This window comes from Orcinus orca, chromosome 9 (assembly GCF_937001465.1).
Source record: "Orcinus orca chromosome 9, mOrcOrc1.1, whole genome shotgun sequence".
In the NCBI taxonomy this organism is placed as follows: Eukaryota; Metazoa; Chordata; class Mammalia; order Artiodactyla; family Delphinidae; genus Orcinus; species Orcinus orca.
Genome location: NC_064567.1, coordinates 92,830,894 through 92,858,081, shown reverse-complemented (window position 1 = coordinate 92,858,081; position 27,188 = coordinate 92,830,894). Strand labels below are relative to the sequence as shown.

The window sequence follows — 27,188 nt, the reverse complement described above, 5'->3', positions numbered from 1 at the left end:
AATGGGTGCTGGGCAACCTCTAGATATAAACTCTGCTCCTGTTCTTGAGCCCTGTCTAAGAGCCCTATCTCCTCATTCTACCCTTTTCCATTTCTCCCACCAACTCAGGGAATCTTATCTAGTTTTGGTGATGAGAAGCCTTGTTCCAGGTTCCATTCTTCTTTCTTGTGGCAAAGGTACCTCAGTCTTTTCTGGGAAACCATCCTTCTCCCACTGTCAATTCAAGCACTTGGGTAAAACTGACTTTACTCCTTGAGAATCAAAGCAAGATCATGAATTAAAATAAGTTAATCTTCCTACACAAACTCTTTTCAGAAAATAGAGGCAGAGGGAACACTTCCCAACTAATTTTATGAGGCCAGCTTTACCCTGATACCAAAACCAGATACAGATATTACAAAAAATATATAACAAACGAATATCACTCAAGAACATAGACATAAAAATTAAACATACATACACTAAATTCAGCAACTTATAAAACAAATCCAAAACATCATGACCTTTTAGGGTTTATGCCAAGAATCAAGGTGAAATTCACTAACATAATTCACCATGCTAACAGAATAAAGAAGAAAATTCACATAATATCTTAATTGATGCAGTAAGGAAATTCAGCACCAATTCATGATTTTTTAAAAACTTCTCAGCAAACTAGGAATAGAAGGGGACTTCCTGGATCTGATAGATGAAATCAATGAGAAACCTACAACTAACACCATGCTTTATGGTGAAACACTAAACCATTGTTCTCAGTCATCAGGAAAAAGCCAGGATGCCTGCTCTTACTCTTTCTATTCAGCATTATACTGCTGCGGACCTAGCCACTGCCGTAAATCAAGAAAAAGAAACCAGTGATATACAGATTGGAAAGGAGAAAGTAAAATAAGTTAATGTGCTCACTTATGTTTGGAAATGGACATATGACCCAAATCTGACTAATGAGGTTCAACTCCTGATTTTGAGTATAACTCTCTTTCTGCTGTGCTGTCTTTTATTGTGGTGAAGAGACCCTCAAGCTTCTGGAGCCCATAATACAGTCTGAAAAATAGAACCACTCCATTAGGTACAGGGCCTAAGAAGGATCCTAGTGACATCAAGCCATGAATCAAGCTGGTTTGAGAGTACTTCTATCACTGGGCGATTCAGTTTTATGAAATAATAAATTTTCTTTTTGGCATAAGACAATATGAGTTATCACCTAAGAGTCATAATTTTTCTCATATCTTCTTTCATACCTTAAATCCCCTCAGGGGTTAGACTTTTGAATTCTTTTGCTGCTATATTTTTCTTGCCTGAAGGTTGACTATAAATCTAACTTGAATAGGTAAAATAACAACACAAAAATCAGTATATATAAATATCCTGCCACATGTGTGATAAATAAATGTAATTGATGAAAACAAATTTTTAAATCAAAGTCAGTCCTCTGTAAACCTCTTCACCAATGTAAAAGAGTGACAATGTAGATTCATCTGTTATACTCCTTCTACATTCACTTTCCATACTACAATAGCAGTGGAGTGGCAATCAGACATGGCAAATCTGTGCAATGTAGACATATAAGACATTTATTTTATTTTTACTGATTATGACCAAATTCATCAGGAAATATGAGAAGTATGCAGTATAGTACACATTACATTTTAAGCATGAAGGCTCAATGTAATTCTTTTATCTACAACCCAAGATTATCTCTTTATAAGTCCATTCTTCATTCACTGCACAAATTCTTCCCAGACCCCTCCAAAAATCCTTCTCCAAAATCATGCTAACTAAACTACATTTTTCCCACTCTGATTACACTATGCTTGTTTTATCTGTGGCTACTGTCACTATAAAATTATTAATATGAAGATTGAACCTCATAATTGAAGTAATTTATTCTTTGCTAAGACCTTAGCTCTACTTGATCAGACTGTCTTAGGATGGGCTAACCCAGAGAAAGACCCTATTTGTTACATGATCCCAGAAAACACAAATTAGGGAGAAATAAAAGTGAGATCGGGATGGGAGAAAAGCACATAAAGAACATGTTAATGATCAGGTTACTGCTGTGGCCAACTGAGACTCAATCCCACCGGGACTTACTGACAAATCACATGCAATATACCTCAGAGTTACCTTACTGAGGAACCAAGAAGCTGGAATATTTGGAACCGAGAAGGTGGAATATTCACCCACTGACTGTCATCCTTCACTGGTTGAGGGTTACCCACGGGCGCCTTAACTCCACGGCATTTCTGAGCTGCCTTGTGTAAGTTAAGCAAGCATGTATGACATGGAAGTAGGGGCCTGAGGCAAAAAATCAGAGACACAGATGCTTGGGCTGGGAAGCTGTCAGTGACTATAGGAACTATCTACCACACACAGAACTCAAAAGTAGATGGAAGAATGGAATGTCAACAGCATCGGTTACACAGTCCAACTGAGCTTGCAAGTTACCTCATCCTGTGATCACAGAAAGACCAACATTCTTCTGTCTCCTCCTCCTTAGTATCTCATGGATTTCTCTACAGTCTCCGCATGCCTCTTCATTCACCTTCTTCACATATTATATTTCAACTTCTAACATAGATACAACTCCCACATTAAATATAACATATTCAAAAAAAAAAAAAAAAGATTCATCTAAATATAACATATTCCCCTTTGATCAATATTCTCCAAAAGATAAAAGAAACTTTACTTGATATAAACTGTCCCTTTTTTAACCAGTCTACTTTTAGTCTTCTCAAGAATGATCTTCTTGAGGAAACGGGAGCATTAACTTCCAAGAGTTTCAAGAATAAAGAAGACATGGTTCCAGCTCTCCAGCTGCCTAGCAAAGGAAAGATGTCAAGGTCACAAATAACTAAAACATAAGGCAGAATGAGCTAAGTGCCATAAGAGAGGTACATACAAAGTGCTTTGGGGGCTCAATGGAGATAAATATCGCGTCTAGTTGGCAGAATCAGGAAGGATACGTGAATAAGGGGCCTGTGAGCTGAGCTCTGAAGGACGGATGGGATTTTGTCAGTAAAAGGTGGCTACAGGGCTTTCTAAATATAGAGAATATTATAAGCAAAGCTCCAACCACAGAAAAATGCATGCTCCTTTGAGAAACAGTCCGGTTTGGCTGAAGCATAATGTACACATCACAGAGGTGTACTGGGAGATATGGCTAGAAAAGTCTACTCTGCATGTATTTTTAACCCTTTCAGTAATCTATCGTAAGAGCTTTCAATGCTTAAAAGTGGAATGATGTTAGTATCTCTTGTGGTAAGGTCTACCAGCTGCGTATTATTTTTTAATACCAGGTTACTATTCATATTTTAAAATTTCTACAAGGTCAAACTTGTTGAAAGCAAATGTAGGAAGTCAGAGGGGGATCATTCCCTTAAGGTCATTTAAGGATAGCATTAAATTTTAAAAGCCTACAATCTTTTTTGTCTTTGTTTTTCCAAATACTGCTCAAAGGACAAAGTGATAGCTTGTATTTTACAAAAGAGGTGGAATGAGGTAATAAAAAAAGATGAATGAATAAAATAAGACAATATTTAATGCTCTCCTCAACAGGTGCCTGAATCTACACATATATGTGAGTTTAAAAGGAAATTAGCCAAAGTAAATAACGTGGGAAATCAATATTAAACACATTTGTATGCATGTGGTTTTTCTCCCACATCCTGGGGCAATTAACATTTTAGACTTGCTACAGTTCCATTATTAATCTTATTCTTACCAGAGTCAAATGGGAAGTAAACCTGCTGAAGTGTAATAACTGAAGCTAAAAGGAAATTCTTTCTTTCTTACAGAATAATATTTTAGTTCAGCTTGAGGACTGTTGTAAACAGTCCTAACAGTTGTTTTGTCAACCCACAAATACACAGTCTTAGTCTAGCTCTTATGAACACATAATAGCATGAATTCATCTACATCAGAATATCAATTAGTACTTTTCAGAGCACACTCCCATATATTTAATCTTTAGAATAATTCTAGAAAGAAAATTGGTCTAAAAAACATTATCCTCATTTTGATTCAAAAAGCAAGGTTCAAAAAAAGTTAATAGGCTTCCTCACGTCCAAGTTGTAACGTAGTGTGTTGAGTCCCACTTGAACTTTCTTTTAACCTGAGTCTGAGAAGCAAGGCTTTGCTAAATAATTCACTTTTTAAATCTGTGATGCAAGAAAAGGTGGGGGTCGCTTCTTTTAGGAACGGGCTCACTAGGAGGGTATGAGCTAGTCTGTAGACATGTAATATTCTTCCACAATTTCCATGACTGTTCTCCCGCAAAGCTAGGCTAAGATGACCTCTTACACGTTCTTGGTTGTAGTTCTCTGGAGTCTCAAAAAAGTCCTCATTAGAGGCTATTGATTAAATTCAAGGTGTTTCTTAAGAAAAGTTTGGCCCTGCTGCCAAGAACCACAGTTTGCCTGGTCTGTATGAAGACAGATCTCTGTATATGTGCTGGAATATAAATTAAACCTTCCTTTTAATAACAGAATGTCAACTTTCCACTTGTGTCTCTAAGCCCTAAAACCAGTCTATCTGAATTGTTAAGCGATTCAGAACACCTGGACGACAGCTTCTTACCACAGACTTCTCCTTAAATGCTCTCTAACTTTCATTAAAAGGTGACCAAGACAACAGGGAGGGATGAAGAGGATTCCCTATTTTCTGAGCTGAGTGGGAATGAGATAGTATGGTCTACAGCAGATTAATGATTCTAAAAATTGCATACAATTTACTTCAGAATCTTATTAAAATGCAGATTCTGATTCAGCAGAACTCACTCAAGGCTCAAAATTCTGCATGTCTAACTCCCTTTGAGGTGATACCAACGCTGTTGGTTCAGGACCACACTCTGAGCAGCAAAGGTGCTCAGAGGGATCTGAGAACTGCAGGCTATACCTGTATGACCCACGAGCTAATGGAAATCAAAAGAAAAATAATATTTCATGACATGTGAAAATTATACAGAATTCACATTTCAGTGTCCATAAATAAAGTTTTATTGAAACATACCCACGCTCTATTTATGTATTATCTATGGCTCCTTTTTTTGAGCTATGACAGAGTTGAGTAGTTGTAATAGAGACTGTGTAGCCCAAAAAGGCTAAAATATTTCCTATGTGGCCCTTTACAGAAAACATTTCTGACCAATGGTCTAGATCAGTGGTTCTTAACACTGGCTGCTTGTCAAATCACCTGGGAGCTTTAAAAGATATTTATGACCTTCTACCACACAAAATCAGTCAATCCAGAAGCTCATGGGGTGACCCTGGCATCATTTTTTTAAAACTCTCCAAATGATTCCTAAGAGCAGTCATATTCAAAAACCACGGATCTAAAGGAAATATCCCCTTCCTACCCCTGTCTCAGCATCTATAAACAAAGTCACCAAAGTCAAAGCTTAAGGTCCAAGTCCTCAACTATTCACAGCTTGTTCCTGCAAAACCACTACGAACTAAGATACAGTCCCTAGCACAAGTCTTTGGGGATTTTTTATTGCTCTTCTTAACTCCAGCACTTCAAAACTAGTAAGAACCTTCACTACTCTCTTCATCTCTCACCACATTTATTTTCAAGAATTGTCATTGCTTCCTTCTTCCTCCGGATGACTGAAACCAGCAGGTGTGTTGTCATTGGACTGTCTAATGCATGTGACCTATAAGTGATCTACAAGTGTATCCATCATGATTCCTTTCTTTCTGTAAAGGAATGGCCCTATAAACCCATGCAGGTCCATGTCTCTTTACTCCGGCCCTAGGGCCTCATCTGGGACCTGCACATCGGTCATACCTTCCTCTGTATCTTCAACCTCTCCCTTTCCGTGGCCTCCTTTCCCACATCCTAGAAACCTGCTAAATTCTACTCACTCCCCTCCACAAAAAAATAAATATTCACCTTTAGCTACTACTCAATCTTTTCCATTTATCAACCAGAATACTTGAAACAGAATTCCTTACTTGCCATCTCAAGTCCCAGCCTAACATTTACTTTTAAACCCAATGTGTCATAGTTTCCCTCAACACTATTCTATTAGATCTCTTCCTGCAAAAATCAAGTTATCCATGTTGCCTAATTTAGTGGACATTTTTCAACCTTTATCTCATAACACTGCTCTACAGCACTGCCACCCATTTATCATTTTCCTGAAATTCTGTGTCTCTGATACCACACACTGTTGGTTCACCATATCTCTGATTACTCTTGTTCTGTCTCCTTGGTAGGCTCCCCTTTCTTCACCCAGGTAACCCAGTGGTCCACCTGCAGCCCACTATTCTCACTTGTACCATGACCTCAGTCACTCTAAAAGTTGCAGCTACCATAAAGGTTTATGATTCCTAAGCCTGACTGCACCTCAAGTCCCTGCCCAGAATGTCAGATTCATATAGTCAACTTCTACTGACTGTCACCACTTGGCTGTACCAAACCCAATATGCCCCAAACAAAACTCATTTTATCCTCTGCCTGCCCCTCTTCCTGTATTTCTCTGTCTTAATTGGTAACTCTACAATCCACCCAGGTATATAGGCTGGAAATCTGGTACTTATTGTTTACTCCTTCAACTCCTCATCACCCAGAGCTAATAAGCACCATCAGATTCTGCAAATTTATCTCTTAATTACAACTCAGATGGGTCCCCTACTACGATGAACCTAATCTAAGTCTTCAGCATCTTTCACATGGAAGACTGAAACTAGCCCCCCTACCACCAGTTTTGTCTCCTAAAAGCATCTCCTTACCCATTCGAGAGGGATTTATCTGCAACACAAATAAACTATGTCAGTTAAATGCCTGAGACCTGTCAGTGTCTCTCTATCTTATAATATCATGCTTAAGCTCCTCAACATAGATTCCCCCAAATTTGGACCTTACCTCTCTGGCATCATCCCCTGTCTCACTTAATACTCTTAGTACACTGCAAGTAACAGCAATAGGATCCCCTATTTGCAGAACCCTCTACCTGAAATTCCTTTCTTCTCCCCTGCTACTCCCCCTACCCCTTCACAAACACCTTTTGCTAATTCATATACTTTAAGACTCAAGTCTCCCAGGTTTGGTTGTGTCCACCTCCGTATGTCCACAATAGCCTGTGCATTTCTATATTATTCATATCATAATGATAGAGATCTGGATTCAAACCAGTGCTCCAACATTTGTCAACATTCTTACCTAAAAAAATCATATAACGTCTTTAACACCTCATTTCCTTCGTGTGTAAAATATTCACTTTACTGCTTTGTCAGTGAATTAGTGAGGTACAATGCTTAAGATATAACTGGCACAAAGTAAGAACCCAATAAATTAGAATTTTAGTTGTTATTATCAATGTTTTTTATTGATTTTAAAATCAGAACACCAAACTATGATGTGTGTTCAGTAATTCTTCAAAAGTCTTACTTTTGCAAAGGAATCTTTATCAACTTAAGTTAGTCTTTTTAGTGTTCACAAATATCTCTCCCTTATAAAAAGAAATCATCTGGATAATTTAATAAAACAATAAAAAGAAAAAAGTCTGACAATGACTTGCCGATGAAAAGATAGGGGAGCAGTAGTATTTCTCACAATAAATGAATATCTCAAACATATTTTTAAAGTTCTTACTTGATGAAAACACATACTAAGAACTATAGATGACTTTCTGGGGAAGAAATTATCCCTTTTATTAAATTATTATGAATTATCCACACATGAACTAGGAGATCCTGCTTTTAGTTTACTTCAGAGCATGATAATGTGAAAAATAAAATGTGATGTTCTAAAAGGACATCTGTTAATTTTTAAAATGTTAAAACATTCTGAATTTTGTTTTTCCAGTGATTTGTATTAAAATGGATTTCAATTCCAAAACCCAAATTTTCTCATTATATCTTAAGCCTGTCCATTACCCTAAGGAAAATAAAATGCAATCTATTACCATAGTGCCCACCTGCCTGCTTCATTAAGTAATGCCTGTAATTACAGTATATTTTTCAGGAGTGTGTTAAGGAGGACCCAACAAATATATTCCAGGTGTGGACTCTACTCAGCAAACAACCAGATTCATTTTTATTTCGGTCTTAATATTGTGGTAATTTTTATTAGATTTCTACTTCGTTTTTCTACTTTCAGTTGAAAGCAGTGTGCAGGCATGTAGGGGACGAAACTCGGCACAACACCAACGGAGGCTTTTACAATTAGATGCGCCCAAACCCCTTTCTCCACCACATCTAGGAAGAGGGTACTTCTTTCTGTACCCGCCGCCAATTTCAATTCACCCACTGACCGGCTGTTTCCTTAGGCAATGAAAAAAACTCCTTAAGTCTCCTATTTCTCCTCTGTGAAATGGGGATAATAATATCCACCACAGAACGGTAACTCGCATAGTGCCTGGACACATTAATATTATCCCCTTCCACAACACTTACTGAGTGCAAGCAGGGTTCTAGGCACTTTATGTATATTAATTCCTCTAATCCTTTAACAGCCCCATGTGATAGGCACTATTATCATCCTCCTGTAGCAGATGAGAAGCCATCTGTCAATCACAGTTCTGATTATTTCACAAGACAACAGGACCAGATAAACAGGGATTAGCACTAACCACTCCAGGGCGTTCAGTAAGGGAAATAAAACCTAATGCCCTAGGACAGCCACTGCATGGAATTAATTAACTTCCATTCTATCAAACTGGAAAGTACTATCCACAGGAGAATTGACAAAAAATAGTAGCTCAGATAGTTTTTTGGGTTCCATTGCTTAGTATAGGAGCCCCAATAGAGAAAAGACAGTACAACCCTCAACCCTGTCATACTGTTCTCTGCCTTTGCCTCCATGTTACCAATAGCCATATGTCCTATTTGCCCAAATTACAGAGCTCCGATTCCCTGTGGTAAAGAAATCAAACCTTAGAAGTCAGACAGGAACATTTGTTTTTGAAGGAAATGTGATACAAAATCTATGCTTAGGGACACGGTGCGATAATTTGTTGAGATATTAGTTAGCTTTTTGATTTTGCTGCTACTGAATAACCCAAGAGAGAAGCAACATTGAGTAGTTCTTATTTTCTATTTCTCCTTCTACTCCACCCCTACCTTCTGAGAAGATGGCCAGACTTTCCGCACTCCCTTGCCACAGGTAGGCTGCAAGCCTCAAGCAGAAGTGGCCTGAAGAGAACCTCCCTTCCTTGCTAGAATTTTCCAAAAGCCTTGTGCTATGGAGACAAAAAGAAGCCACTGCATTTGGGGTGAGACTGGAGGATAAAGGTGGGGACAGGTGTGGCACAGCAGCAAGAGGAAGAAAAAGATTGCCCCCAGCTTAAGGGAGAGCTGGAGGTCTGTGGGACCTCCAGAGAAGGGACCCACAGCTTCCCCCTTGCAGACTTCCAGGAAGGAAGTTCGGTCTCCATAGGAAACAACAGTAAAGTGGCCCTACAAGCATGGCTCCATTCGGAGCACCTGAGTCCACCTGGGTCCCCACATACTAGGTCACACAATAATCCCAATACCATCAGATTCCAAGGGACTGGCTGGGGAGATAAAAGTAGGTCCATTACGGGCTCAACCAAGGGGCTTTGGAAAGGGGGGGAAGGCTTTATTCACTCCGTGTGACTCTCACTGTCACAGTGAGTGAGAGCCGTGGATGCTAAAAACACTCTGCAGTGTACAGCACCACAAAAGCTGTTCCACCAGATGCTAGTACACTCTGTCGAGAGAAACTGGTAAACAACGGGCATCAAGGGGGAAACGGATTTGGACTAAAAGGCCAAGGATTGCCCTCGAGCACTGTTCTGTGCAACCCCCTGTGATCTCATCCGCACAGCTTTGGAAGAGAGGGGGTCCCCGCATGCCTGAGAATGAAATCCCTTCAAGCTGGTGGGATCGGAGCTCAGAGTTGGAATTAGGTTGACTGAAAAGAAATAAGTAATATGGCATTTCTTATACACCGGAGCTTAATGAGAAGACAAATATGACCCATAGATATTTCATTTTTAAGAATACAGTGTCAGGGACTTTCTGAAAGCATGATATGCTCTCGCTCATCCTGTCTCCTGCACACTCCTGAAGATGCACTGCATTTTGCACTGTAATGGTTCTGAAGGTGACTTTCCAGACTGCATCTGTGTCCTAGTTCAATGAAGAAAAATCCAAGCCATCCTTCTCGTCCCTAAGAGAACATCCATATTTCTTTGTGCTGACTTTTTTATGAAAATGGAAGCAGTGATTATATTTTTAAAGTTTTATTTTTAAGCTATTTTATTTATAATCAATAAAATATGGTTAAGCATCTGTATATGCATCCATCCCACCTAACAATTGTTACATGTCAGGAGAAGATCGGCAAGAAAGGACTTTGGCAACACTATATAAAGTGACAAAAATTATTACTTCATGAGAAATGTCCACACATCACATTAAAAGTGAAGTAAACAGCCACATGCATTTTTTAAAAAATAGAATTAGAAAGAGATGTGAAGCATTTTCAACTTTTGTAGAAAAATTAGTTGGAAGAAAGGAATAAAACATCATTTATGTAGCACCTTCTCTGAAAGTGAAGAAAACCATTACAGGATATAATTAATCTTGAGACCTCTTTGCTAAAAAGAAAGAAGGGGCAACATGATCCCTTTTGGGAGAAGCAGCACAAATTCAGATTACTTGCCTAAGGCAGTAATTGGTGGAGATGGGGTCAAAATCCTACATGAAGATTAAGACACTTGTGAAATCCCATTCTCTTACAAGCACTATACCTTTTTAAAAGATAACACTCATTGAACACTATGTACAAGTCACAATGCTTTATTCTTTTTTATTTTTATTTTTATTGGAGTATGGTTGCTTTACAATGTGTTAGCCTCCACTGCACAACAAAATGAATCAGCCATACATGTACAGATATCCCCTCCCTTTTGGACTTCCCTCCCATTTAGGTTACCACAGTGCATTAGGCAGAGTTCCCTGTGCTGTACAGTATGTTTCCATCAGTTGTCTATTTTATACATAGCATCGATAATGTATATGTGTCAATCTGTCTCCCAATTCCTCCCTCCCCACCCCTTTCCCCCTTGGTATCCATACATTTGTTCTCTACGTCTAGGTCTCTATTTCTGCTTTGCCAATAAGATCATCTATACCATTTTTCTAGATTCCACATATATGCATTAGCATGCAGTATTTGCTTTTCTCTTTCTGACTTACTTCACTCTGTATGATAGTCTCTAGGCCCATCCATGTCTCTACAAATGACCCAATTTCGTTCCTTTTTATGGCTGAGCAATATTCCATTGTATATATGTGCCACATCTTCTTTATCCATTCATCTGTCGATGGACATTTAGGTTGGTTCCATGTCCTGGCTATTGTAAATAGTGCTGCTATGAACATTGGGGTACATGTGCTTTCTTGAATCATGGTTTTCTCTGGATATGTGCCCAGTAGTGGGATTGCTGGGTTATATGGTAGTTCTATTTTTAGTTTTTTAAGGAACCTCCATACTGTTCTCCATAGTGGCTGTAACAATTTACATTCCCACCAACACTGTACGAGGATTCCCTTTTCTCCACACCCTCTCCAGCATTTATTGTTTGTAGATTTTTTGATGACGGCCATTTTGACCGGTGTGAGGTGATAACTCATTGTAGTTTTGATTTGCAGCATTTCTCTAATAATTAGTGATGTTGAGCATCTTTTCATACAAATCACTATGCTTTACTCTTCTCACTTAAATCTTGCTGCAATCCAAAGAGACAGATGTAATTTTCCTCATTTCACAATTGAAGAAACTGAGGGCAGTGACATTAAGTAGTTTACATGGGATCACCCAGCAAACAAGTACTGAGAGAATTCCAACCAGAGCTGCTGGACTCAAAGCCTATGCTCCCAGGCATGAGTCCTCCTTCTCTCTTTACCCCCACACAGTGAAGAGACTGTATGCATTTCAGAACTCATACTGATTATTCCTAGTAGCCATCAAGGACTCTGGCAGTGACCAAGCATGAACTGATAGGACATATTTTCAACTTCCTTGAAATGCTATGATCATGAAAAGAATCCTGGCTTTATCTTCCATGCTACTCAATACCCTTCCCCTATCATTAATACTAATCATGCCTTATTTTAAGGTATTACTTTTTTAACATGTCTTCCCTGTCAGACTGTAAGACTCTTGAGGACAGAAAAAGTGTTCATCATCATTTACCGCTAGTCTCAACACCTAAGCACAGTGCCTGGCACAGAGTAGGCTCTCAATAAACTTGGTTGAATGAATGAATGAAGGTGCCAGGGCAGCCTTGTGAACTAAGGGAAGCACGGCACAGTGGTGGCACCTGGCTCAGTAAGACTTCATTGTCAACTGCTGGATCATGATTGACTTGTAGAGAATCTATGGTCAAAGGAGACAAAGCAAGAGCAGAGGTCAACAGTAACTAAAGCCCCACCTACCTACAAAGCCTTTGAAAACTCTTTACTAATGGCTACCCCCCCAACCTAGGCATGAAACTCTCACACTTGATTTCTCCATGTTTTGAACATCACACTTACTTCCATCTTTAAGTTGCATATATCCATCTTTGTATCACCAGCACACCATACAGCACCTACATACTCAACTTTTCTCTATCTTCTACCCAATGTACTTAGCATTGACCGACAGCTACTAATAGTTTATGTCCCTTTTTATAATGGCTCTCTTGTATCCATAGTTTTTATCCACAATCAAGCTGTAACTCATATCCCAAACTTATTTCCCACTATCCCTCCCTTCACCCGTTTTAGTGTCATCTGAAGAGAACTATACCTACTGATGCCCTGACAACTTTCTTGCCTTTGCTCATGCAGTATATTTTGCACCAAATGCCCTTCATTTTCACACCTGAGCCCAGTTCAACTATCATTTCCTCCAGGAAGGCTTCACAAACTCATTCCAAATGGACATAACTCTTTCCTCATCTCAATTCCCACATTTTATCTGTATTTTTTTGTTGACAGACATAACTTTACTCTGTAAATTCAGATATTGCTTTATATTCTCAACTAGATGGTAAGCTCCCTAAAGGCAAAGGCCATACATCATTCACTTCTTTATCTTCCACATCAAGAAGAACAGGGCCTTCTACATAGTGGCTACTTTGTAACTATAAGTTGAGTGAATAAAGGAATGAATAAAAGGTTAAGTGCATTTTTTGTTCAGTTATTCTTAAGTCTTGAATCTGGCTTAACAAAAATAGCATTACTCATCCATACATCATAAATCCTAATTCAGTTTTTCTCATAAGCTAGCTACGAAATTCAGGCTGGTTACTCCACGGGTTCGAGTTTCCTCATCTGAAGAAAAGATGAACTACAGCTGATCTATCAGGCCATTACCAATATGTAAAAATACGACAGTGTAAAATATGTGGATAATTCCAAGCAGAGGAAACACAATTCCCCTTACCTTTGTCTAGTAAATTTCAGTCTTTCTTCAGAGTTCAACTCATCATCACTTCTACAGAGAAGCTTCCCTGATGACCAGGACTACATCAAATCCCGCCACATAACGCTCATACAGCACCATAAACCTCCACTTTGCAGGATTTACCATACTTATCATTTTTGTTTCTATGATTATTTAAATAAAGTCTATACCTACTCATCCCCTGTATGTTCAATAAGATGAATGAATGAGTGTAATCTGTTTTAGAATATAAGGTTTTACAAAGCAAAAACATTTTTTTTCAGTAGTTCTCTTTGTAGTTATATAATCACATATGTTTCAGCACTTAAATATTTTCCAAAGATGATGGACAAAGCTAGGTGGTCACAACTTCAAAGAGTTAACATAGTTTTCAAAGAACCTAGCTTGTCATTTCATCAAAGTTTATATGTTCAAAGAATATGGTCTCTGATAGACTTTTTTTTGGCCATGCTGAGTGGCATGTGGGAACTTACTTCCCCAACCAGGGATTGAGCCCGTGTCCCCTGCACTGGAAGCCTGGGGTCTTAACCACTGAACCACCAGGGAAGTCCCTCTGATAGGCTTATTTCTAAGTGGGAAATCTCTTTTGTTTTATTTCAGCTTTTTCTTATTTTTATCTGTACCTTTTTCTCTATTCAAAAGAAATTTATCTATAAAACAACTCATCCCATGTGTTTTCTTGGATCATTAGTTAGGTAGAAATACCAATTTAGAGATTCTTTTTATGATGTAGAAAGCAAGCCCCCTAATATGAGCAGGAAAAACAAGAATGTTTCTTTGTAAACAGCTACAATTTAATATTTGATTTTTTAAACCACAAACAGAAATTTAAAAGATTTAAGAATTAATAAAATATCAATGACATCATCTTTTTTTTAACATCTTTACTGGAGTGTAATTGCTTTACAATGGTGTGTTAGTTTCTGCTTTATAACAAAGTGAATCAGCTATACATATACATATGTCCCCACATCTCTTCCCTCTTGCGTCTCCCTCCCTCCCACCCTCCCTATTCCACCCGTCTAGGTGGAATGACAACATCTTTTAACAGTGCAAATCTTCAGTGTGAATAAGGAAAGTCTAAAACTTATCTTAATGATAAAACTAATCCAAGCAGTAGGAAATAAAATCTGAAATGCTTTCCTTGATATAAACATTTGAAACTTATTGGTTTATTTTTCTTTATCCCATGAATACTTTTGAATTAACACAAATACACTTGATTTAACAAGCTGTAACATTTTATACCTCTCTAACTCCACACAAACCATTATAGTTAGTACGATAATTATGAGTTAAAGGTATGACCTTAGACACAAAGCCAAAGCTTTCTATCTTCTTTCATGTGCTCCTTTCTGTACACTTGGGGGGTATTCCTTTCCATAAAAAGGAGAAACTGACTGACACATGACCTCTTCCTATCCAATAAAGTGGAGTGCCAATCCTTGAGAGTGATGTTCCCTCAAGGGATGACACAGTATGAGCCAAGCTCACTTCCACCTTAAAATAGGTTTTCACTTTTTTAATCACATGTATAAACATGTGAAGGATAAACGTACAAGCAATAAAATTCTATTCCTGACAACATAATTCTGAAAGTCACTAGATCATGCAAGATTCTGAAAAACATATTCATTCTATCAGAAAAGCCACATGCTCTTAAAATAGGTTATATAGAAACATAGGAAAATAAATATACTAAAGAGCAGTGCTTATTTTTTCAAATAATTTAGGTGTTTTTTGAAAAATAAAAACAACACTATTAAATAAAAATTATTACTGTATGTCTTAATTATCACACTCAAGAAATTTTTAGAGTTATACAGACACCCGCCCTTCCCCGATGGTAGGAACTACAATTACACCGGTTCTGCACAGTCAGCAGCACTTGGCATGATGGGTTGGATGAGTAAGTTAAGTTCATTGACTCCTTCTAAAATAACTGGCCAGGGCTTCCCTGGTGGCGCAGTGATTAAGAATCCGCCTGGCAATGCAGGGGACACGGGTTCGAGCCCTGGTCCAGGAAGACCCCACATTCTGTGGAGCAACTAAGCCCGTGCACCACAACTACTGAGCCTGCGCTCTAGAGCCCGCTAGCCACAACTACTGAGCCTGTGCTCTAGAGTCCTCGAGCCACAACTACTGAGCGCACAGGCCACAACTACTGAAGCCCACATACCTGAAGCCCATGCTCCACAGCAGGAGAGGCCACTGCAATGAGAGGCCCACGCACCACAACTAAGAGTAGCCCCCGCTCGCCGCAACTAGAGAGAGCCTGCGTGCAGCAACGAAGACCCAACACACAGCCAAAAATTTTAAAAAATAAAATGAAATACTATAACTTTCCAATGAAAAAAATATAAAATACATATAAGCACAAATGACTGACATGAAAAAAGACCACTGATTGTTTGGTTACTTAAACAAAACTGACATTTTTCCAGATGTTATGAAGGTATATGGTTTGATGGGGTTTTTGTGTGTCCATTTGTTTGTGATTTTTAATGATTAGGATTTTTAGTACAGTGGGAGAGATGGGGGGATGATATGATATGGACTTGCCAATATATTCCTTATTAAAGTTTGTTTTGTTTTTTTTGGCTGCGTCGGGTCTTAGTTGCAGCACGCGGGATCTTCGTTGAGGTGTGTGGGACCTTTCGTTGTGGCATGCAGCTTGCCTCTAGTTGTGGCATGTGGGTTTTCTCTCTCTAGCTGTGGCGCGCGGGCTCCAGGGTGCATGAGAATGTATTAAGTTTTATTACATCCATACTAGCTAGGATGGCTCTAGGGTGTCTCCTAAGACATAGAAACAATCTCATCACACTGATTTGGAAATTACTGAATTCTGTATTTTTTTCTGAACAACCAGTCAACAAATACAGGGTTTTTTTCTTTTTTTACAAAAACAAAAATGGCAATGCTTTATAGCCGGTTTTCAAAAGAACTGGACTTTTAAAAAACAAAATTGTAAAGGTTTCATAATCACATTTTAATATTTTACCCGTGTGAACAAAAGATCAAAGTATTATAAGACTTGGGCAAAAAAGCCTAAGTAATACAACTCTCTTATAATATCCCTGCAAGAGTGAGCTAAAAATACAATTGACATATTATCAAAAGTTTCTTATTAATATTATTATTACTACTACTACTACTACTACTATTACTACCACAACTACTACTACTACTATTACAGCCCGCCACATTCAGGAGCACACAGACCTGCAGCACAATACTATCATAAAAATCAAATTGACTCTTGGAGAAGCAAAGGATTCAATGAACCTAAAGAGGTAAAAGAAAATGGATTCTATTTCTCACTCTTCTCAACGCATTCTACTGTACTCCACCTACTGAGAATAGATATTAATACATCTTTCATGCAGATAGCATTGTTTCAGTAGCACAAACGAGGTGTGATCACAGTAAGTAACGGGGCTTACTAACTAATTATAAGCCAGAAAAGAAAGGCTACACACTCACTTTTCTAAAACCAACATTTTCATTTAATAGACATTTACTAAAGTAAATAATTCTATATCATTTCAGGGAAGACAGTAAAAAGAAAGAAGCGAGTCATGAAACCTCTACCCCAAAAACCTAATAAAATAAATACAAAAAAGGAAAAGAATCAAAGAAGGGGGAGAGAATGGAGTTGTAGAAACAAAGTTTTTGTATAATATTGAAACTAAGTTTCAATATTGAAACTAAGTTACTATTAACATGAACTAGATTTTTATAAGCTAAAATATTCATTGTAGCAGGATAACCACTAAGAAAATAACTCGAAAGAATATAACTTTTTAAGGAAGGAATTTAAATGGTACACTAGAAAATATCTATTTAACAAAAGCCGTATGTTTAGAAAACGCTTGTTCAACTAAGTCATTCAAATTCAGACTTTTTAAAAAAACACCGGACTTGTCACACCAGACTCATCTGCAGGCTGAATTCAGTCCATGAACCACTCTTTCAGTTTGTGACATCCCTGGTTCTGCGGATCTAGATTTTGCCCTTCCTTTAAGGCTTTCAAGTACTACTTCTCCCATTAAAATTGTGATGATCTCCTCAATCTGTATTAATACTTTGCCTCTGTCTCCACTTGATGGAAAGAAAAAGTAAAGAATATGGAGCCAGAAGATTTGGGATAAATCTATCTGCTCATCTATGATTTAAGGTAATTAATATCTCTGAACCTCAATGTTCTCATCTGTAAAATGAAGATAACAACACCTACCTCACAAGGTCATTTTGAAGGTTGGATCAGAAAATACATGTAAAAAGCACCATACAAATATTAATTCAGACTATAATTGCTGATTTTCCTCATCTTCATCCCAGAAAGTGGCTTTCACTCATGGGCGAGATTAATATTCCTCTTTTCTCAGTCCTATATGAGCACTTGCCCAACAAAGTGCCTGACGCACTATTAGTATTTTGCCTTATGGGTTTATACGCATCTCTAACTATGGTGCCATGTAACTCTGTTGCTTCACTAAGAATTTCAAGTCTAACTTCACAGCAAAAAAAATAAGAAATGAAAAAATATTAACCAGAACATCTTTGTATTTGACCAGATAACAGATGGGGTCCTAGTTATATATGCCAATAACGGCAGACATAAAAAGAAAAAAATAATATAGCTATTCTGTACCTACCTTTATGAACTCTTTATGATAATTCAACTTGCAAATACTTTTTATCTATGGAGTATGTGAAACACCCTCACAGATTTCTATTATTCCTGTCATTGACTCATTTCTATTAAAACTGAGTTATCTTGTCAAAACTCCTGGAAATACTTTCCAAAATTAATTTGCCACAAACAGAATGAGTCAATCAGAGATAAATCACCTGTTTATCTCCGCTGTTACTTACAAAAATAAACTTGCACTCAACTTCCAATATCAAGGACAATCAGAAATACACATATATAGACAGAATAAAGCCCTCAGTATCTTCCTAATTTGAATTGAAGGACTTCCCTGTATTATATTCCTTCTTTAGGAGTACATACTCTCCCACTGAAAATTCTCACATGTCAAAATGAGTGTCCTAGGGCTTCCCTGGTGGCACAGTGGTGGAAAGTCCACCTGCTGATGCAGGGGACGCAGGTTCGTGCCCCGGCCCGGGAAGATCCCACACGCCGGGGAGCGGCTGGGCCCGTGAGCCATGGCCGCTGAGCCTGCACGTCCGGAGCCTGTGCTCCGCAACAGGAGAGGCCACGACAGTGAGAGGCCCGCGTACTGCAAAAAAAAAAAAAAAAAAAAAAAAAGAGTGTCCTCAAATTATGAGGGTATTATTAACTTAAAAGTAATTTTTAAATATCATAATGCTCTTCAGGGATAAAAAAAATCTATAAAGCTTTAGGGCTACTTTTCACTGCTCTAAAACTGATATAAATCATTCTATTACAGCAAAGTGGAAAACCTGTATTTCTAGAATCTTCAACTTCTCCATACAAAGTATAAGAAGGAAAAAAAAATGTAGCTTCCTAATTTAACTTTAAATCCCATCATCTAGGAATTTATACTATCATAGTTTTACTCCTTTGGACTTCACTGGTAGTAATTTTCACCTATGAATTCTCTGAAACTGTTTAGTAATAATTATTGCTATGACATACAATTAAACCACATGATATGTTTTTTATACACAGTATAAATCTTTTTTTTTTTTTTTTTTTTTTTTTTTTGCGGTACGCGGGCCTCTTACTGTTGTGGCCCCTCCCGTTGCGGAGCACAAGCTCCGGACGCGCAGGCTCAGCGGCCATGGCTCACGGGCCCAGCCGCTCCGCGAGATGTGGGATCTTCCCGGACCAGGGCACGAACCCGTGTCCCCTGCATCAGCAGGCAGACTCTCAACCACTGCGCCACCAGGGAAGCCCCCTCCATATTCTTTACTGGGATCTCTTCTCACTCTAGGCCAGTGCTGCTCAAACACTGCCCCAGGTCATCCTAGAGCAATTCAGTCAGAATTTCTGGGGACAGTTCTTAGGCATCAGGACTTTTTTTTTTTTAAAGTTCTCCAAGTGATTCCAATGTGCAGTCAGGAAAGAAAACCCCTGCTGTTCTTCCCCCTGCCCCAATAATCTCATCCACTCAGTCATTTTAATTGTCATGTTTATTCCAATAACTTACAAATCTGTATCTCTAGTTCCCACCACCTTGGTCATTCAAAATAAAACAACCACTAAACCACAAAATAAAATTTCATTTTTTTAATCGACACAAAATTTTAAGATATGTTGAAGTTTAAATTATTTCTTTCTAGATTTTTCTGATTTTCTCTCTCTTTTTTGAGGGGTGAAGAACCTGTACTTTGTTCGTATCCCAAAAAACTGATTAGACTCCCTCCTGGGAAATGGAACACGTGCTAGCACGCCTTTCCAAAACTGCAGACATCTGGCGGCAAGGGGTGGGGTGGGGGGTCTCAATTCAGAGGTCCCGTAAGCACTAAAAAAAATCAATATGCCTGCAAAAGAATTCATCATTTTCCCATGTTCCCAGACAAAACCTGCTCTTCCTCTCACAGAATGACTGGCAGTTAAAGTAAAAAACTTGGGAATCAGGATTTAATCCTCCATCTTTCACATCCTCACCCTCAGTTATCGGCCAAGTAATATAATTCTAACCCTTTAATAGATAATGAATCTGTTTGCCTTCTCTCCATCCCCGTGGCCACTGTGTTCTGTTGCCTGGGGTACCGCAACACCCTCTGAACTGGTCTCCTTGCCCACAGTCTTTACTTGTTCCGCACTACTACCAAAATCATATTTCTAAACACAAATGTTTTTTGTGTACTTTAAACCTTTCAGAGGCTCCTTCCCACCCTTAGGATAGTGTCTGCATTTCACGACATGGTTTCCAAGGCCCTTAGAAACCTCTCCAGATGCTTTCACTGCTCCTGCTGCTGCTAGAACCATCCCCTCATCACTCATTCACCTCGCTTCAGCAGAGATTTCTTTCTTCGGGGAAATCTTCTCTCGTCTCCCAAAGCCAGGTTAGGTGCCCCTTCCACTCATGGCCATGTCACCACGCAATTACTCTGTTACCGCATCAGTCGCTAACTTGATTGTCTCCCCCGCTACAAGTGAGCGCCTCAGAAGCAGAGGCAATGTCTTATTCTTCATGATTGTCCATGCTTGGCACCTTGTAAGTGCTCAGTATTTGTTGAAATAAACAATGAATAATAGCCCTTGTAGTCCTCGCAAATCTTATTAGTGAAATCTGCATTTACCCTCTCCAAGCAACGTTAGGATTCAAGAAAAATAGTTGTTAAAAAGAAGTCTTGCTCACACATGCACAGCAGACCCACGCGCTATCCTGTGGATATTAAAAGGCTGGAGTTCTGCCCCTAGGTGCAGCAGAGACTAACGCAACACTGTAAAGCAATTATACTCCAATAAAGATGTAAAAAAAAAGGCTGGAGTTCATTCATCCAACATTTGTAAGTAGTTACTTTCGCTCTGTCCATAATAAGCTTGTATTATGCAGTGTCAACAGTCACCTAGTCATCTTAAATTAAGAAATATTATAGTATGAAATCTGTCATTTAATATAAATAACAGCTACCATTACCATTCTGTAAGCACTGTGCTCAGCAGCTGACACATATTGTCTCATTTAATCTCCACAATCAAGCTCTGAAGCAGATCATTTTACAACTTCTCAGAGGACGAAGCCAAGGCTTGCGAAGGGTAAGCACCTAGACTACAACAATACGGTTAGGATGTGTTAGCCAGTATCCCACCCTTATAGCAGAAAAATAAACCGAACATGAAACTTGTACTTAATATTGCCATTTCATGTCCAATCTTGCTCTAGTAAGTGACAGAACACAAAGTTAAGGCTGCTGGGGTGAGAAACGCCTCCGAGTTGATAAATCAGTGTGTATCCATGGAACATAGCCCCATGCCAAAGAGGATGCTGAAAAGCTTACTGAGGATCCTGTGCCCAGCAAAATGGAGTTTGAGGCCCTGAGCAGGTACACCAGCCCAGTGAACCCGGCTGTCTTCCCCCATCTGACCGTGGTTGTTGGCCACTGGCATGTTCTTCACTGCCTGGTTCTTAGTTTATGAGGTCACCTCCACCAAATACACTTGGGATATCTACAGAGAGCTCCTCATAATCTTTGGTGGCCTCACTCTTCATGGGCTTTGGAGTCCTCTTCCCGCTGCTCTGGGTCGGCATCTACGTATGAGCTCCCAAGGGTCCCAACCAGGCGGCTTCACTGAATCCCTGCTTTTGTAAATTATTTATTTTACTATGCTGGAAGTGTCCCACCTGCCGCTCACAATAAAGGCAGATTTGTGACAAAAAAAAAAAAAAAAGCTTACTGAGTTCTTTGAGTACAATGTAAATGAGTTTGAAAATGTAGTATAAAATGTACCTCTGGGGCTTCCCTGGTGGCGCAGTGGTTGAGAGTCCGCCTGCCGATGCAGGAGACACGGGTTCGTGCCCTGGTCCAGGAAGATCCCACATGCCGCGGAGCGGCTGGGCCCATGAGCCATGACCGCTGAGCCTGCGCGCCCGGAGCTCTGTGCTCCGCAACGGGAGAGGCCACAACAGTGAGAGGCCCACATATCACAAAAAAAAAAAAAAAAAAAAAAAAAAAAAATGTACCTCTGGTTAACAATCATATGTCCCACATTTACCATATCTTAGAGGCAAACCAGATTCCTGAAAGTCTATATTAATTGGGGAGGGGGGTCTCTGGTTAAATAGTCTAGCATATTAAAATAGCTAAGATACACTGAGTTCACCCTCCTGAAAAATGCAATTAGCTACTAGCTTCTTTGGCTTGAAAACCTTGTCTTGTTGAAAATTCTTTCATTTTCTCCACATAACCTTTTAAAGGAATTTAATTATGAAATCCAACTGTAAAGAAACTTATTGAAATAGCCTGCAGATTGTTTTATTTGCTACACCTCCCTCACACCTTAATTAACCAAAATAATATTAGCTCTCCAGTTATTATTACATAAATTAGTAACCTGGCCAAAATGATTCCCAGCTACTAAACACTTCATGCTCCTTGAGGCTAGCCTCTCTCTATTTTAATGGCTCTAAGATTAAACAATTCATTTTCATCTCACTATCTTTAGGATCCCATATATTGTGTAAGATATACAGTAAATCTTTCATTCATCCAATAGACCTTTATAGGCTTATTATATGCCAGAAATTGTCTTCTACTTACTCAAAAAAATACTTATTGAGCATCTATGTGCTGAGGATTTAATGGTAAACAAGATAGCCAGGGTTTCCTAACTTTGTATGCCAAGTCCTAAGGCAGGACCTAGACATCTGTATTTTTTGGTGTCTCTGAGATTTTACTAATTATCATAGATCAGCGATTGTCAGTAGCAAGGGTCAGCAAACAATGGCCTGAAGGCCAAATACAGCCTGCTGCCCATTTTCATAGGACCACAGAGAAGAATTATCTTTACATATTTACATGGTTTTTAAAAATCAAAAGAAAAATATTTCATAATAGATGAAAATTATATGAAACTCAAATTTCAGTGTACGTAAGTTTTATTAGAACATGATCATCTGATTACATCTATGTCTGCTTTTGCACTACAAAAGTTTAGTTGTTGTCTAAATGTCCATTGACAGATGAATGGATAGAGAAGATGTGGTATATATATAATGGAATACTGCTCAGCCATGAAAAAGAATGAAATAATGCCATTTGCAGCAACATGGACGGACCTAGAGATTGTCATACTAAGTGAAGTCAGTCAGACAGAGAAAGACAAATATCATATGATATCACTTATATGTGAAATCTAAAATATGATACAAATGAACTTATTTACAAAACAGAAACAGACTCACAGACATACAAAACAAATTTATGGTTACCAACGGGGAAAGGGGGTGGGAGAAGGATAAATTAGGAGTTTGGGATTAACAGCTACAAACTACTATATACAAACTACTATACATAAACAACAAGGTCCTACTGTATAGCAGAGGGAACTATATTCAATAACTTGTAATAAGCCATAATGAAAAAGAATATATATATACATATATATATATATCTGAATCACTTTGTTGTACACCAGAAATTCACACAACATTGTAAATCAACTATACTTCAATAAAAAAATAAAATTAAAAAATTTATTGGTTGTGATAGAGGCCACATGTGGCTCTTTCACTCTCACTGCTTTGCACACCTGCTTGTTGTACTATGAATCACAGTGATGCAGTTATAACTTAACAGCATTTCAAATATCATATGTATTACCTTACCATAATTTTTTTTATTACCAGTGCATACCCATCATACCAAAACAAGAGAAGTGTGCCATACTTTCAGCACACACTGGAAGATGGACCATGCTGTTACTGAATTAGATGACAAAGCACTTTATTACTCAATGACACTCTATCTATACTAAAAGAATACAATATATGCCAGATTCATCACAGTATTCCCAACTCACAGAAAATCCAGTGGGCAGAAAATATTACAAAGTCAAAACAGGCTATCTCATCACAGCAGAATTTCTTCACCGAAGTAAAAAATAAATAAATAAATAACAATGAGACTGCAACCAAAGTGAGTTTGTAAGTGGTTCACTTGTTAGCCAAGCAAGGAAGGACATTTACCAATGGTAACTTAAGTCATGTTTGATTGCAGCAGCTGAAGCAATGGGTCCAGAGAAAATAAACTTGTTTAGTCTCGGTAAGAACAGTTGTTCAAAGAGTTGAAGACACTGGGAGCAATATCAATATAGTCAATTTAAAAATGAGACAAATTATTTTGAGAGGTTTCCCTTGGCTTTGGTGAGATGACAGATGTCATGGGTACTGCTCAGTTGTTCTTTATACCAGGAGTCAATGCCAATTTTGAAGTGACTGAAAAATTAGCCTATATGAAAGGCTGCACAAAACAACTACAAACAAGAATATTCACACGAATTAAAAAAAACAGTAATTCAATACAACTTAAGTGGAATCTGCTAAAATGTGTTACAACTTAGGGTGGTAAAAATTATGTGTGGAGCAAAAAAAGACTTGGCTGGACAAAGTTACAGAGCTTGTAAAAATGTATGGTTAAAGCCTATGGTTATTCACTGTATTATTCATCAGGAATTCACTGAAGTTATTCACGGAGGAAAATATTTGAATCTCTCATGTGACATTAAACCAATAGTGTTAATAGTAATCTTCATCTGCTCTGTGAGCTTAACCATTGTTAGTCCTATGAAGTTTTCTCAGAAATAGAAGCTGAATAGCCTGACTCATTCTACCACACAGCAATTCTATGGCTTAACAGTATAAAGTTCTACTGTGATTTTTTTAAGCTCAGGGTCAGGAATGAGTCTTTTCTGAATTAAAAAAAAAAACAAAAAAAAAAAACCCCAACCCCCAACCACTACCATTGACCACTGAATAGCTTTGGAAATTAGCTTTTCCTGTGGACTTGATAATCTTTTTCAATGAATTCTACCTAAAATTACAAGGCAAAATAGCACATACATGCCAAATTTTTATAACAGTAAAGTCATTTCAATGACAATTAATGTTAAGTCATTTCAATGAAAACTAATGTTGTTTGAATCAAAAGTAAGGTTGGGCTACTTTACATATTTCCCGTGATGGCAAAGGTTAAAACAAATAGTGAGATTTCATCCCCACACAAATTTACAGCAGATATATTTTGTGAGCTCAAACTACAGCAATGTTTTTCAGACTTCGATGCAAGTGCAAAGGAAATTTCCATATTTCAAAATCCTTTTAACTGTGCAATTAAGGAGCTTCCACCTAACTTTCCATTCTAAGTGATTAATCTGCAATATAATGACATGTAAAAGGAAAACATCAGGAGAAAAAAATCTAATAAATTCTATAAATGCCTTCCAGGCAATGAATATGCTCAATTAAAATCAGAAGCTTGTGGATTGATAGCACTATTCGGCAACACCTTACTGTGTGAAAAGACATTTTCAAAGATGAAATATGTAAATTCTTATCACAGGTCAGCATTAAGCGATAAACATTTACAATCAATTCTGATGACAGGGAACAATAACTTTGCACCCCAATTAAGTGAAATGTTATCCCCCCAAAATAATTATACTTTTCTCATTCGCAAATCTGTATTACCAAAAATACTGTTCTCAATTAGTATTATTTTAATTTAATCAAAATCTTGTGGAAATTCGTTTTTTTTCGTATCGTATAAGTACTTACATAGCATCTTCAACTTCACCTCTTGACCTCCAAAGCCTAAATTTGCTTTTTACCAAAAAAGTTGGCCAACCCTTGCTCAAGAGAGTTAGTGGTAAAGCACCCCACAATCTCCAAGGAGCAGTAACTGTTTATATTTTCCAAAAGTAGAATAGGTTACAAAAGTATAAAAATACAAAATGATCACAGATTATAACTGCTATAAATTAAAAACTCTAAGTATAACCTTGCCTAAAAGAGGAACAAGAGACAATATACCTCCTAAGACTCTTACCAAAAGATTCTGACACGGATTATGACTTTAGGAATGATGAAGAAAGAACCTACTGAGGTTCAATGGGGCTCACAGCCTCCACAAAGACTCCAGGGTCCCACTCATGGTTGAAAATCCAGGGATTCCAAGTAACAAAGAGAAGGTAAGCAGAATCTAGTGGCCTGGAAATTAGGGTCCTCCCCATTTATGTGGGCACCATGCTCATCTCCTGGATTTATATGGAACTCAAAGGAGAAGGCAGGCACCAAAATAATGACTGAAATACAATTTACCAAGATGGGGTAAAGGTTCAGAGCCAAATCTGAGTTAATGTAAAAAAAAATTACATTTGTGGACAAGAGTCGTAACTGCTATGTGGCATGGCCGACTTCCTAACCACGTGAGGATTGAATGGAATAAATTATGTATTTAACAAAGTGCCGGTCCCCAAAAGTCTTAGCTATTTATTAATATTTATCCAGCCTGCTTCTGGATAAATCTCCTGCTTCTACTCTCCTTTCTCATTTCTGCCTCCTGTGCTCCTTGTCATTCCCCAGAGTTGCCAACCATCTTTTACATTTCTGTGCGTCAGTACATAATGTTCCTTCTCCCTGAAATTAACATTTCTCCCTTATCTCCTAGTTATTTTACTTTACCCTTCAACCTCCATCCTTTCTCAGCCTGCTCTGCCCTGCTTGGTGCTCTGGACACTGACCCAATGGGCTGCAGTCCCAGTTCCCTTGCCAGCTGACTTTTCATTAGGTTTAGCCAATGGGAGGCACCAATGGGAAGAGAAAGAGTTCACAGAATTTCTTCGCAGCTCCCTCATAGCTTAAGCACTGTACCTCTGGAAGTAGCCAGGTGTCTCCACGACTACAGCGTCAACCAGGCAGTGCCTCTTCTGCAGTTTCAGCTCTCACTGGGCTCCAAGAACTCTACTTTCTTCTTGTCCCTTTGGCCCTATGGAGAGATAATAGTCTCCCACTTTTCCTACCTCTTTATCTGTTCTTTGCAACTGCCTCACTGTTGTATGTAGTATCTCCATTTGAAGTATCACGGCTGAATTTGTCTTTTGCTGACCCTCTGATTGATAAATCTGCCTAGAGCATTCTTATTCAGCCTTCTGCATTCAGTTTGAATAGATGCACCTCTATGAAACGCTATTTGACAACATTTTCCCCAGGATGAGCTGGCTACTCCCTTGTTGGTTTTCTTCTCACACTTCCTTCATCACATTGTGATTGATTTTACATATCCCCAATAGACAGTCAGCTCCTTAAGAAACAGAATCATATCTT

At 38.4% G+C, this 27,188-nt stretch overlaps 1 protein-coding gene and 1 pseudogene across 5 annotated transcripts in view; one reads left to right on the top strand and one right to left on the bottom strand.

The window, feature by feature from the left end:
* The window catches only part of SUGCT (succinyl-CoA:glutarate-CoA transferase), a 683,662-nt gene that overhangs the window by 498,760 nt on the left and 157,714 nt on the right, over nucleotides 1–27,188 (bottom strand). The gene's annotated exons all lie outside the window — the stretch shown is intronic.
* On the top strand, nucleotides 20,869–21,757 carry LOC101273321 (transmembrane protein 258-like; annotated as a pseudogene).